The following is a 15,516-nucleotide window of genomic DNA, read 5'->3' on the forward strand; positions in this document are numbered from 1 at the left end:
TTGCGTTACTTTCCTTAGAACCAAGTTTCCTACTTTGAAAAAATGGAAGTTGGCTCTCCGATTGTAATATCGCTCCCTCCTCTGCTTTTGAGTTGCCATTCTTACATGCACCAAGTCCCTGCGTCTCTCGAGCGTTCCTCTGCTGAGAATATCTCAAAGTGGGTTCGCCCACTTCAACCGGGATTAGGGCTTCAGCACCGTACACGAGGGAAAAAGGAGTTTCTCCTATACTTGATTTGGCCGTTGTTCGGTAGGCCCATAGAACTCCGGGAAACTCTTCGGGCCATTTGCCTTTTGCTGCTTCCAACTTTTTCTTGAGGTTTTGAATGATCACTTTGTTTGTCGACTTCGCTTGACCGTTTGCGCTCGGATGATAAGGCGAAGATGTGATTCTCTTTATTTTCAAGTCTTCTAGGAACTTTGTAACTTTTGCACCGACAAACTGTTGCCTATTATCGCATGCTATTTCTTTTGGTATTCCGAACCTGTAAATTATATTTTCCCACAGGAAATCGACCACTTCGCATTCTCCGATCTTCTAATAAGAACCTGCTTCCACCCATTTAGAAAAGTAATCAGTCAAAATTAAAAGAAATCTTACCTTTCCGGAAGCCGGTGGCAACGGTCCGACGATGTCCATCCCCCATTTCATGAACGACCATGGGGACAGAACCAAGTGTAAAGGTTCTACCGGTTGATGTACTAGTGATGTGTAGAGTTGGCACTTATCACATTTTTGTATGAAATCTTTGGCGTCTTGTTCAATGCGGGGCCAATAATATCCTGCCCGTACCAATTTCAGCACTAGAGACTCTGCACCGGAGTGATTGCCGCATATCCCTTCGTGGATTTCTCTCATGACATAGTCAGCTTCTGTCACTCCTAAACACCGGGCCAGTGGGACTTGGAAAGATTTTCTATACAGTTGGCATTTCCTGAAGCTATAACGTGCAGTTTTGGTGCGTAACGCCCGCGATGCTTTGGGATTGTTGGGCAAATTTCCGTGCTTAAGGTAGTTGATTATTTCATTTCTCCAGTCTTAGACCAGACTAGCCGAATTCACCTTATAGTAACCATCCATATCAAGGACTGAGCTCATCAGTTGTACCATCATTATGGACTCTGATCCCTTTATTTCCGTCGATGAACCTAAGTTTGCTAATGCACCCGCTTCCGCATTATCCTCTCTCGGGATATGAGTTATTGACCACTCACAGAATCGTGCCAAAAGAGCCTGGACCTTTACCACGTATTGTTGTATACGTTCTTCTTTGGTATCAAAGATCCCATAAACTTGATTTACCACCAGTTGTGAGTCACATTTGATTTCGATAACCTCGGAATCAAGTCCCCGGGCTAATTCGAGCCCTACAATCAAACCTTAATACTCTTCTTCATTATTAGTTAAAGGGGTCGTGTTGATGGCTTGCCTTAAGGTTTCCATCGAAAGCATGATTAAAACTATTTCGAGCCCGGACCCTTTCACGTTCGAAGCTCTATCCTAAATAATGTCCAAACACCTGATGACGATTTCGACACCATTACTGCCTCCTTGGTTGCTAGAGGCAGCAGTCCCAGACTAAAATCGGCCACGAAATCAGCCAAGACTTGTGACTTAATTGTATTCCTCGGTTTATATTCTATGTCGAATTCACTCATTTTGACGGCCCATTTGGCCAATCTGCCTAAGAGCTCGGGTTTATGAAGGATGTTCCGCAAAAGGAAAAATAGTCACCACAACTATTGGGTGGCATTGAAAATAGGGCCTCAGCTTCCGAGCGACGACTACGAAAGCTAAGGCCAGTTTTTCCAAATGTGGTTAGCGAGTTTCTGCTCCCGTTAAAATTTTGCTAACGTAATAAATAGGAAACTTCATACCTTCCTCCTTCCGGACTAAAACCGCACTTACCGCAACTTCTGAAACCGCGAGGTAGACTAGCAATGTTTCGCCTTATTTTGGTTTCGAGAGCAATGGAGGGCTTGATAAGTACTTCTTCAGGTCCCTCAACGCATGCTGGCACTCCGGCGTCCATTCGAAATTGTTCTTCTTTTTTAGCAATGTAAAGAAGCGATGGCATTTTTCCGACGATCGGGAAATGAACATGCTCAAAGCTGCTAGCTAACCTTCATGTGAGTCTTTGGACTTCCTTCACGTTTGATAATTGGTCCGGAATGTCGTCTATGGCCTTGATTTTGTCGGGGTTTACCTAAATTCCCCTTTGTGAGACCAGAAATCCCAGGAACTTACCGGAACTGACCTCGAACGTGCACTTTTCGGGGTTAAGTTTCATGTTATGTTTCCTCAGGATATCGAATGTTTCTTGCAAATGCTTAAGGTGGTCACCTGCATTCAAAGACTTAACGAGCATATCATCTATATAAACCTCCATGGTCTTTCCTATTTGCTTTTCAAACATCTTATTTACGAGCCGTTGATAAGTGGCTCCGGCATTTTTCAATCCGAAGGGCATTACATTGTAACAATATGTACTGAAATTTGTTATAAATGAAGTCTTTTCCTGATCTTCTGGGTTCATCTTAATTTGGTTGTACCCGAAATAAGCATCAAGGAAACTCATTAACTCGTGCTCGGAAGTGGCATCAATCATTTGATCGATATTTGGCAGTGGAAATGAATCTTTCGGGCATGCCTTATTAAGATCTTTATAGTCTACACACATACAAAATTTATTGTTCTTCTTAAGAACTACTACTAAATTGGCTAGCCAGCCTAGATATCTTACCTCTCTGACCGAACCGATTTTAAGCAAGCGGGTTACCTCTTCTTTGACGAATTTATTCCTGGCCTCGGTAATAGGGCACTTCTTCTGTCGTACCGGTGCTACGTTGGGATCCAAAGTCAGTTTGTGCACGGCTATTTCCGTTGGGATACCTGTCATATCCTCGTGCGACCATGCAAGACAACCAGCGTTGACTTTAAGGAATTCAATAAAACCAGACCTGAGCTAGGGGTGCAGTCTTGTCCCCAAGTGAAATTTTCTTTCTAAGAATTTTTCGAACAATGCCACTTGCTCTAGTTCCTCTTCCATGGATTTCGTTGCGTCCGTCTCTTCCGGAACTTGGAAATATCTTAGCACCTAATATTGCTCTGACGACTCTGCCCCCGGAATAAGCTCTTTTAGCTCGAGAGTAGGCATCGGTTCCTATAATTGCTATGACGTGCGCTCCTTCCCTTTCCTACTGGAAACTAAGATTACATTCATTTCCCTCGTTGCCGGTTGGTCACTTCTTATCTGCTTGATTTCTTCGTGCATTGGAAACTTAAGCAATTGGTGATACGTCGAAGGTACAACTTTTATCTCATGTAACCGTGGCCTTCCCAAGATGATGTTGTATCCCATATCACTATCCACTACTTCGAAGAGAGTTGTTTTCATTACTCCTTTAGCGTTCGTGAGCAGCAAAATCTCTCCCCGGGTCGTTACGCTTGCAAGGTTTAATCCAGCGAGGAGTTTTGTTGCCCGAATAATGCTTCCGGTGAGTTTAGCTTGTTCCAATACTCTCCATTATATGATATTAGCCGAACTTCCTGGATCCACTAGAACATGCTTAATTTTAAAATCTAACACATTTAAAGAGATTACCAGTGCGTCATTGTGTGGTAACAACAATTCGTCTGTGTCTTCCTCCGTGAAAGTGATATCATCCTCCCGGAGTCTCTTGTTGTGAGTTATCGATACTTTAGTCTTTTTCGCCGCCGAAAAGGTGACCTCGTTAATCTTGTTCCCCCCCCCCCACCCAAAGATCATGTTGATCATCCGGTATGGGGCTTCCTCTCCTGCTTTCGAAGATTCCGCATTGTCTCTGTTGCGACCGTAATTGTTCTTAGCTCGATCACTCAAGAATTCTCGGAGATGACCATTCTTCAATAGCGTTGCTACCTCCTCCCGAAGATGTCGGCAGTCCCCTATCCGGTGATCGTTCGTTCCATGGTATTCGCACCATAAATTGGGATCCCTCTGGCTGGAATCAGATGTCATAGGTCTCGGGAATCGTGCTTCTTTAATGTTCCTCATGGCTAACACCAGTTCCACTACACTGACGTTGAAGTTATATCCTGACAAACTGGGGTAAGAAAGATCTCGAGGCCCCGACGTTTGTTTATCTTGAAGTGATCTATTGTTTCGACCACGATCAGTCCCTCCGTCAATGGTGAACTTGTTTGCTACTCAGAAGTTTCTGCCACGGCCTTCGGTACGCTCGTAAGGCAAAAATCGACCCCTCGAAGTCCGCTTATCTGCATCATAGTCATCCTTTGATTTTTCTCTATTCTTCTCCCGTCCTTTGGCCGATGATGTAGAACCGACCTGGTCATCTTCGATCCTTATCTTCGACTCGTATCGAATGTGAACATCTGCCCGGGTTGTTGCTTGAAACTCAAAAAGGCTCTCCTTCAGCTTCCGGGAAGCATCTGAACTTCTCAGATTCAATCCTTTAGTGAATGCTTCAGCTGCCCATTCATCCGGGACGGCCGGGAGAAACATTCTTTCTTTCTGGAATCGGATAACAAAATCTCGTAACAATTCAGATTCTCCTTGTGCGATTCTGAATATGCCGGCCTTCCGAGCTTGTACCTTTCTGGCCCCGGCATGAGCTTTAATGAAAGAATCTGCGAGCATCTCAAAGAAATCTATGGAATTCTCGGGCAGTAGTGAATACCACGTTAGGGCTCCCCTCGTGAGAGTTTCGCCGAATTTCTTTAGCAACACAGATTCAATTTTTTGAGGAGCTAGATCATTTCCTTTCACCGCCGTCATGTAGGTGGTAATATGTTCCTGTGGGTTTGAAGTTCCATCATATTTTGGAACTTCAGGCATTTGGAAACGCTACGGGATTAGTTCTGGTGCCGCACTTGGCTTGTACGGTAACTGGACATACTTCTTCGAGTTCGGGCCTTTCAATACTGGTGGTGCGCCCGGGATTTGATCCATGCGGGCGTTTACTTCTCTCATAAACCGTAAAAGCTCATCTTTGAATGAATCATTCTCGTTGTTAAGACCTGATCTGCTCCCCCCAGCCCCATCGGAGCCAACTTCACCCCTGGGAGTGTTTTTGTCGACTCTCTGCGTTGTTTGATCTGCGGGAAAAATGGGAGGAATCGGATCGCGATTGTTTGCGTTATTCGAAGCACCTAATAGCGCCTGCTTCAGTTCCATCATAACCTGATCCTGCCGCGTGAGATGGCCTAGAATGATTGCCTGTTGCTCTTGCAGGATCCTCACAACATCCGCTACCTGCTCCACGTCAGTATCATCGGGAGTTGTCTCCCGAACCTGTCGAGGGTACCGTATGTCATGCACCGGTGTGGCGTCATTCCCCTCATTGCGGGTGTCACTGATTGAATCTTCGAAATGAGGCTGATCCCCACGAATTTCAGGGTTGTGTGCAACGTTAACAGTGTTATCTTGCTATTTTTTTGTGATTTTTTTTTCTAAGACAAAATAATCAAAACACGTTAGTAAAAAAGGTAAGGATCAATTTAATTGCATGGCTATCTAGGCCCCACGGTGGACGCCAAACTATTTACCCATAAAACGGTACAATTGAATTTATACGTGATTTCTAAATAAGTGAATTAATTTGATCCTCAGATAATATAATAATCGAAGAAATATACAATACTTAGCCTTAGAATGTAGATAAAATAGCAAAGATGGTGATTTCGTGAATACGATTTTCGAACACAGCAATGATGAGATCAAAAAGCAAAGAAGTAAAATTGTATAAAGTTTTGTATAGAATGTAGTATATATTTTTTCCAGAGAAAATTCCCTCTTACAATGATAAGTGAGCTCACTATTTATAGCTATGTCTAGGGAAAAAGGTCCGAGGATCGTGCTCTACTTTAATGTCAATTATGAGGGTCATTGATGAAGATGTAACGGTGAAAATAAATGCCAAATTCTCTGTAACAGACCGTCGCTCTTAATGCTGCAGAATATTCCTTAGTAAATGCTACCGGGCGCAAAGCATTTAATACACCTTTATCAACGTTATCCTTTCCGGTGACAAGCGGAGTGACTGCGTTCGGTTCTCAGCCATCCCATCTTGGATTCCATGTGTCTTCCTTCTAATCAGCCACGTGTCATATCATATTTTACCCTATAAATATCTATAAAAATGTTGCTATGGACTTGGTTATTATTGTATATAAATTTGAGATTCTTGTAGGAACACATAAACTTTGAATCATGAATCCGCATCATTTTTGGAGGATCTAACACATATCTGATGACATTTTCAAAGAGTTGAGCAACATAGATCGGATGAACATGTTATGGCCCGAGTTCTCTAAAGGGAGTAATATTTTGTTTCCTTTATATAATAGAAAATCGAACAAAGTCAAGTCACCAAGAACAACAAAGTGTAAATTTACAAGAACTCCTTTATGAATTGCCATAATAATGTGAGTGAAGTATAACGCTATCATAATCTCTCCCGGTCAAATAAAATCTTTCCGAAAAGAGATGTCGTTTCTAACCTTCTTTTTTCGGAAAGTAAATAAAGTTTATAGTAAAGAAAATAATTATTCTCTCCATCCTATTTTGTGTGATGATTTTTGTATAGACATGATTTTTTCAAACTTGCGACCTAAAAAGACATGGATATTTATGCGGCTATAAATTATTTTATTAATAATAAAATGAGAAGTTTAAAGTTAACTTTTTCTAAATATTAAAAAATATCCCTTTTTTTTGTTTGGTAAAAAACATATCACATAAAAAGGGACAGAAGGAGGATAGAACTTTTCATTTTCTTATTTTACAAGATCTCTCTTATGACAAACTTAATTATTTTCATGTTATAAAACAGGTGTAGCATATGATATTGATGACGTTTTAAAATACTTTTTTAAAAATAAATAGTGCCCAGAACAAGATAAAGATAAGTTAGTCAAGACTTTCCCTGCAACTTCTGATTAATTTATTTACTTTTAATCATCTATATGGGGTTCATATGTTCTAGAATTGTCACTAAAGGCTCTAAAAAATGGCCTTGTTTAGCTGTAAATGTTCAACGAAGAGAGCATAAAACTACATGTCTTAGTAAGATCAAGGAACAAAATTTTGCCAAAGTTGCTGAGCTTAAGGAATCACCTCTTTATTTGACGGCAGAGACTAAAGCGTGTGATAAAATCAAACGAATTGGTGCATTAATGAAGGAAACATTGGTGAAACTTCAGAGAGGTAAGTATGCAGATTATCCGAAAACACCTGAAATGCAAGCGACTACGTATTTAGTTAAACTCTAAACTACTATTAGCTGGGAGCTGAAAACCAACAATACAACCTTTTTTTGTGGACAAAATAGGTTGTTGTGGAACTATATATCACAATAAAATTTAGAATGCTTGAGACACAAAATTATTTTGGAAACCAAAATGAAATACCGCCTGTGTCTCAATATAGATAGGTTAGATAATATATCATCTTTGGATTACCACGTGTAATCAGAAATGAGTGGGACTAGATTACCATCACTTTATTGTTCCGTGCATTTCTAACAACCAAGAGGGAGCTGTTCGTTTTCATTAGTCGGAACTCACAATCTAGCTGTTCGTTTTCACTTTCTGGCAGCTTTCTCAACTCCGATCCTATTCCATTTTCCTAGCACTCAACATTTCCATTGCTTTAGGTGTTTGCTTTTTCTTTTCAAGTGAGCTACATTTTCTCTGATAAGCCTCTATGCTACTGAAGTAAAATTGTCACGCCAGGTTTTATCTTCTCTCAGTTATGGGTCTTTTTCTACAGGTTATAACTTCAAATTAGGCTTGAAAATGTACATTTGCAGAAACCATCAACCTTGCAATTTGATTTGCTTTATTTCCACGGTGGAATGAACAGTATCTCTTTAAAGAATCTGTTGATTTGTGAAAACTTAAACTGAAATTAACTCTTCCCTGAAATGATAAATTACTTATTTGTACAGGAAAAGTTTAATACTTCTCCAGCAATATCTGAGAACTTTCAACTTCTCTATTTGTATAGCAAACGTATTTGTATCCATCACTGGTTCGTGCTTGATTGTGTAGCAAATGATTTGAGCAAACTCTTATGTAACGTATTGTTATACTAGTAAGAGGCTGGCCTGTGCTAGCACGTGCCCAAGATTATACACTACTAGAAATTGGCTGAAAACCATCCAAGGCATTCCGACAAAAATCGATAAGAAGCAAAAATCGACCGAAATCGGTCAAAAACGAAGTAAATTGATCGCAAAAGTCAAATAACAAATTTCAAATAAATATATCGAGCACCATCGGTCGGTAAATATGGTCCCACAATATTGAAACACTGCTTTATCTGACACGTTTGAAAATTCTGACCGATGTCGGTCAGAATTGCATATTATGTAGCGAAAAAAAGTTTAATTAAAAAAGTTCAAGAATACCGACCGATATCTGTCGGAATTCTTAATTTATTTTTTTCCGTCCAGTGTCAATTATTTTTTTCCATAAAAAAAATAATTTTTTTAAAAATTGATGAAATTACCGACCGATTTCGGTCGGTATTAGTGGTAAAAAGTGGTGAACCATTTATAGATTATTGTTTTATATATATATATATATATATATATATATATATATATATATATATATATATATTACAATTTATATGTATATATATTTGACCGAGTATATGTTGTTGCTACAACTTAAGTTTTAATATAGCACTACATCTTATAACACTATACATTTTATTTTTAAATGTGTTATAGCGTGTTGGATGCCGATACTTAGATTCGATCACTCCCACATTAAAATTTAATATTTAATTTACTAAGGTCGTCAATATGCCCGAGCGTCTTGCCAGTTAAAATAAAGAATGACGCAGGTTCTAGGTTAAATAAAATTATAAAAAAACATATCCTAGGTTAATCGAATATAATTGAATTTCTAATTGATCCACTGATCAAGTATTCGAGCGAAGTACTAATAATGCGGTCGAGAATAAAATATCCAAGCGTGTTTTACACTACATTATATGAGTGCCTTACATATACTTACATGCTCTAAGTCAATTACACTTAGATGCTCTAGTGTATGACGCGCTTGGAAGATCGAGAATAAAACATGCAAGTACTTTGCCCGAATACTTGATCAGTGGATCAATTAAAAATTCAATTATATTCGATTAGAGTAGGATATATTTTTTATTACTTTATTTAACCTAGAACATGCATCATTCTTGAGAATGTGCTAGATGTTGCTTGCCAAAACGATACCTCAAATGTTAAACAAATGGTGGACGATCAGTTAGAAAATGACTTAGAGTATCCTCAACGCATATTAGAAGAAGTTGATATGGAGAAAATAACAACAATAGAAAATGAGGATGAAGAATCAGCTGATGAAAATGAAATAAGTGAAGAGGAAGAATTTTCGAATGAGGAAAGATATTTCGAAGACGACTAGCATGTTAGTTTTTTTAAGCGCTCTCAGCTTATATAGATTTATATTCTAAATTCTAAAAATTTCTTTAATTTATGCAGATGACCGGTAGGGGTTGAGGTAGGTCTAGGAAGGATAAGAGGCGTATTGATCATGAGAATAGTTGTAACGACCCGGCCAGTCATTTTGAGAGTAATAGCCCCGATCCCCTATTTACTATTTTCTCCGTACTTTTTTCTGCTTATGTGACTTTTCGGGAAGTTTTGTTTTTGGTTTCGGAGTGTTTTGAGACACTTAGTCCCTAAATAGAGGTTTAAGCCTTAGGATTTGGACCGTAGTCGTAACTGTGTGAAGACGACTCCGGAATGGAATTCCGTCGGTTCCGTTAGCTCTGTTAGGTGATTTTGGATTTAGGGGCGTGCCCGAATTGTGTTTTGGAGGTCCGTAGCCCATTTAGGCTTGAAATGCCGCATCCGCAGACCTCGGAGCCCCTTCTATTCTTTCTCATATCCATTATCTTCTATATTTTTCCTTTGTTAGATTCTGATGTATAGAGACACTAGATTTTCCTTCTGTAGTTTGTGATTCACGATGTTCCGAGTTTTGGGATTGCTGTGTATTTTTGAACAGTTAGTTATTAAAACTATGTTTTCATTTTATTATTCCGCAAATGTTAGGCTTACCTAGTCGTAGAGACTAGGTACCGTCACGACGTCATACGGAGGGGAAATTTGGGTCGTGATAATAGTGTTACATCCTTGCTTCTTTCCACTCCACACTTGTATTCCTCCGTTATAGATGGCCGACAACAATCTTCTAGGCACACGTCTTTTCCACCACATCCATATACTCATCAGACTTCTTACCATTCGCCCTGCCAGTAGTATTCTTACCATTCTCCATCACAAGGATATACCCCGATTCCTCCACATAATCCTATATATAGTTACATCGCTACACCGGGTCAGCAGTCATAGGGCCATGTGGTGATATGCCCGTCATCTGCTCCATTTGTTTCACCACCAGGTGGATCGCATCTATCTAGATTGCAGCAGGGGTCTAGATCGCAGCCATCTTTATTAGCGACCCCGTCTTCCTCTCCACGGAGTGCGTCTCCTAGTATTTCAGGACTTCGCCTTCGGGATAGTAGCGTTGAGCCAGATGCCTCCTTTTCTACGCACGCTTCAGATACACATAAGGATCATGATCCAGATGCAGTGTGGTATGATCATTATTATAGGATGATCATCGGGCCTGAGGGCAATAGGTAAGATTTATTTATTACTTCTTTATTTTTCCTCAATTATAATAGCTAGTCTTATTTATTTAATATAATTACTATATTGCAGGTTCATACCTAGTCATGAGACTACAAAAATAATCAGTGAAGCCATTGGCCAGTTGTATGATGCACCCTATGAGACTTGGAGTGATTTTTCACCGGAGCTCGTACAACAAATTTTCAACCAATTTAAGGTTTTAATACAATTTTTATCTATTTAAGAGTTATATTTTTAATATTTTCATCTAACGTTACACACTTCATTTGCAGATAAAATGTGCATGGGAGGACTGACATAACAGTGCAATTCTTATAAATTTTGAGTTCAAATACCGTAAGAAACTAGCCTATGTCTTATGTTCTGCTCGGAAGAAAAGTAAGAAGCCTTCATGGGTTTTACCGCATTTATGGGAGGATCTACTGAGGCAGTCGACCACTGAGGAGTTCTAGAATAAGAGTGAACAGGGAAAGAAGGCCCGAGCATCTGAGAAGAGTGGCTCCTTGCGCTGTGTGGGTGCAAGGAGCATGGGAAATGCGAGGAGACTACTGGTAATTCCTTAAAGTTTTAAAATCTATTTTTTCGAACTATATTTATTTCAATTTAGTTAACATATTTTATATTATTTGTAGGAAAATAAATGGGAGGAAGCTGACTCACGATGAGTGTTTCATGAAGACTCACATCCGGAAGAAAAAGGCCCCGACGGATCCAAGTAGATGGGTCGAGGACTGGGCGGAGACAACCTATGTAAGTTTCATAACTACTATAAATTAAAATTTATGTTTATAATATTATAGAGTTAATAATTTTCTATCTTCTAAATAAAGGGCCGCTATAAGACTACTCTGGAGGAGTACAGTCAGAGTCAGCCACCAAATGAGCAGGGCGGCCCACCTTCTATTTCAGACGAAGAAGCGTAGAAGCTTTGGTTGGATGTTGTCGCTGGTCCTAAAAAGGGATAGCATACGGCCTTTCAGAGAGATCATTTCGGCACTAGAATGTTGTATTACAAGGTATAGGGACTTCCGTAAAGGGCGAGGTACTTGATAGGTCCACTCTCTCGGCTTTGGAGAAGAAGATCATGAAGCTGTCAGCAGATCTTGAAGAGGCAAATGCTAGAGAAGAAAAGAGAGATGAACAATTTAATAGCCTTCAAGGTCAACTAGAAAAGAGAGAGATCAACAATTTAATACCATTCAAGGTCAGCTGGCCAATCTTCTTGCTACTGGGGCTTTTTTGATTCCCCTGTCTCATGAGTCTTCCCCAAATACTACTCTTTCTTATCATGATCCTTCGAACGTGATGACGATGAAGCTTCTAGTAGTGGAGATGGTGCAGTACAAAATACTTCTTGAATGGTGTTTGCATTATATATGTGAAGTCTTGAACTTGTGAATAGTTTATTTGTTGGAGTTTTTGCAACTCTATAAATATTATTGATATAGTTTTGATATTGAATTGTTTTGTTATTGTTATTGTTATTATTGGTTGTGGTTGAATGAAAGCAATGTAATGATGCCATTTGGTCAGAAATCAATCGATTTTCCTATGTTTCCGACCGATTTCGGTCGATATTCTTGGACGATTTTTGACCGTTTTCTAGTAGTGTTAACACATATCCCATTTTATTTGAGAATAAATACCAAAAATCTAATAAAACAATTGTTGCGACAATTATTTTTATTAGTCGGTTTCAAACAGATGACATGTTTTTATATTTAAAACAAATCTAACTTTAATTTTTTATTTTACTTTTAATAAAATTTTTTATAGACACACGGATGATATCCCATGTTTAAGACCATAAGTTTCAAAAAATTTATAGATACACAAGTTATACTCTTGTCGTCTCAATTTATATGAACATTCTTTTTTTTTTTGTTATGTCAAACTTAGAGTATTATAGCTCCTTCATCAAAGAATATTATAAAGAGTGACCTTGATTAACTACAAACTCAACAAAAAATAATAAAGATAAAATTACATTAAAAATTGAAACCGTAATTCTCTAACCCCTTTCAATTTTAGTGAATACGTTAATTAAAAAAAAAAAGAAGAGGAATAGTCTTCTGTGATACTATTTTATGATAATCTCCCTTTCCCAAGTTGATTCCTAATCTCATTTTAACAATTTCATGAATGAAATAATTTTTATTCATTTCAACCATGGTAAAAGTTTGTGTATAAGTAATCTAAAAAAATGAGATAACAATTTCTTAACCAAAAAGGATGCTTATATCTACAAGATGTTTTGTGATGACCTGATAGGTCATTTTGAGTTTTAGCTTTATTTTTGTGTTTCGAGACCTCGATTAGCTCCGTTTAATATTTTTCGATTTATGTGCACAGTCTGTGTCTTGTTCCAGAAAGTTTTTATGTGAAAAATTGAAGAAAGTGTAAATTTTTGCCTTAAAAATAATTTGAGTTGACTATGGACGATATTTTGTGCAAACGAATACGGATCAGTATTTTGACGGTCCCGGTTGGTCCCTATTGTGATTTGAGACTTGGGCGTATGCCCGTAATTGAATTCGGAAGTCCCTAACTAGATTTAACGTGATTTGTTGAAAACTAGTAACTTAAAGGTTTAGAGAATTTCGAAATTTGACTGTAGGTTGACTTTATAGCTACCGAGTTTAAATTTCGGTTCCAGGACTTGGTATAGGTTCATTTTACTGTTATTGACTTGTCTAAAAAATTTGGTTCAAAACGGAGTTGATTTGACATGATTCGGACGCTTTGTTGTAAATTTGAAAGTTCTTAAGTTTCATTAAAAATCTCATACATTTTGATGTCTGATTCATAGTTCTAGGTATTATTTTGCTATTTTGATAACGTGAGAGAGTTCGTATGATGTTGTTACACTAGTGTGCATGTTTAGTTTGGAGCCCGAGGGGCTCGGGCGAGTTTCGGATAGGCTATGAATCATTTTGGACGTAAGGAATTGCTAGTTTTCAGTGGTTTCTGGTGTGATGTACTTCGCGATCGCGAAGAAGCTCTCGCGATTGTGAAGGGGAAGTTGGGCTAGGGGCGTATTTCTTCTACGCGAATGCGAGGATGAGGTTGCGAACTCGAAGCAATGGTGGGATTACCCTTCGCGAACGAGACCCAAACCACACGAATGCATTGGGTTAATGGGTCAGGGAGGGGGTCTGCTTTATGTTCTACACGAACGTGAATCTTGGATCGCGAACGCGAAGGCCAGGGGGAGAGCCATCGCGAACTCGTACGGCGTCTCGCGAATGCGAAGGCCACTGGGCCGCTATGCTTCGCGATCGCTTCTGGTCCTTTGCGAACGAGAAGAAGACCTAACGCCAGTGATTTAAAACTTCCAAAAATCGGGATTTAACCCATTTCTCACCATTTTTAAGTTTGAGCTCGGCCTGGAGGCGATTTTGAAGAGAAATTTCATCCCAACTTCATACGTTAGTAGATTTTAACTTATTTTCTTCCATTTTCATAAACACCCATTGATTTCCAACCTTTAATCTATGCCTTTTTCATGGTAGAAGTTAGAGATTTAGGTAGAAATTGAGAATTTTGAGAAATTAGAATTTAGACCTCAAATTGAAGTCGGATTTCGAAATTAATCACATAACCGGGCTCAGGGGTGAATGGGTAATTGGGTTTTGGTCTGAATCTCGAGTTTTGACCAAGCAGGCCCGGGATTGACTTTTGTTGACCTTTTCCAAAATCATTAAAGATTGAATCTTTTTCACTCGTGGGTAGTTTCTAAAATTTATTCTGAATTGTTTGAAATATATTTGGTTAGATTCAATTGGTTTGGAGGCGAATTTTAGAGGAAAGGTCCCGGTAGAGCTTTGATATGATTGCGGAGTGAGGTAAGTGTTGGATCTAATCTTGACTTGAGGGAATTAAAAAATTTTGAACTATATGTTATGTGGATTATGTGAGAAAACAGCATATATGCAAGGTGACGAGTTTATATACTCCGTCAAGGTATTTGTTTCTATGTTTTCTCGTTATTTTATGAATTGTCTTATTCCATGCCTTAATTGTTACATGCTTTATTTGACTTTTATGCCGTAATAATTAATTATAAATTATTTATTCTTGTATTATATTGTTCGTCCTTTTTAGGACTCCGTGCTTAATTTCTACTTGCCTTTAATTATTTTACTTGCACGCCTTGATTGCCACATGCTTTACTTGTCCTATTATTTTTGTAATATTTGTTGCATTCTAAGATGTAGTTTCATTCGCGTGAGTTGTTGAGTTTGTTAGACATTGATAAACATGTAAAGTAGAAACTTTGAATTTTAAAGATTCTTTGATTATTATGTGGTCCTTTATTGCCTTGTACTTTTACTCTTTGATGTAGAAATTCTTGTAAATTGAGTTATTAGATTGTTTTGTTAATTGAAATTGTTTGAGGATCGGGTTGCACGCCACAACGAAAATTAAAAGATATTGAATTGAAATGGTGGAATAAGGGCGGATACTTGATGTTGATAAATGATGATATGATGGGATCGGGTTGTACGCCGCAACGGATTGTATACGTAGTACTTGATGTTGATAAATGATGATATGGTAGGATCGGGTTGCACGCCGCGACGGATTGTATATGTGGTACTTGATATTGATAAATGATGATATGGTGGGATCGGGTTGCGCGCCGCAATGGATTGTGTGTGTTATACTTATTGTTGTTGTATTGGTTTCAGTATTTCTATATGAGATTACGAGACTTGTTATTCCGGATTTTCTGATAGTGAGATTCGAGTTCATTTTCACAAATTAATTGCTTTATTTCCATTTTCTGCTTTTCGTTTCCTGTTATTATTATTATTATTATTA

Source organism: Nicotiana tomentosiformis, chromosome 4 (genome assembly GCF_000390325.3).
Source record: "Nicotiana tomentosiformis chromosome 4, ASM39032v3, whole genome shotgun sequence".
Lineage (NCBI taxonomy): Eukaryota > Viridiplantae > Streptophyta > Magnoliopsida > Solanales > Solanaceae > Nicotiana > Nicotiana tomentosiformis.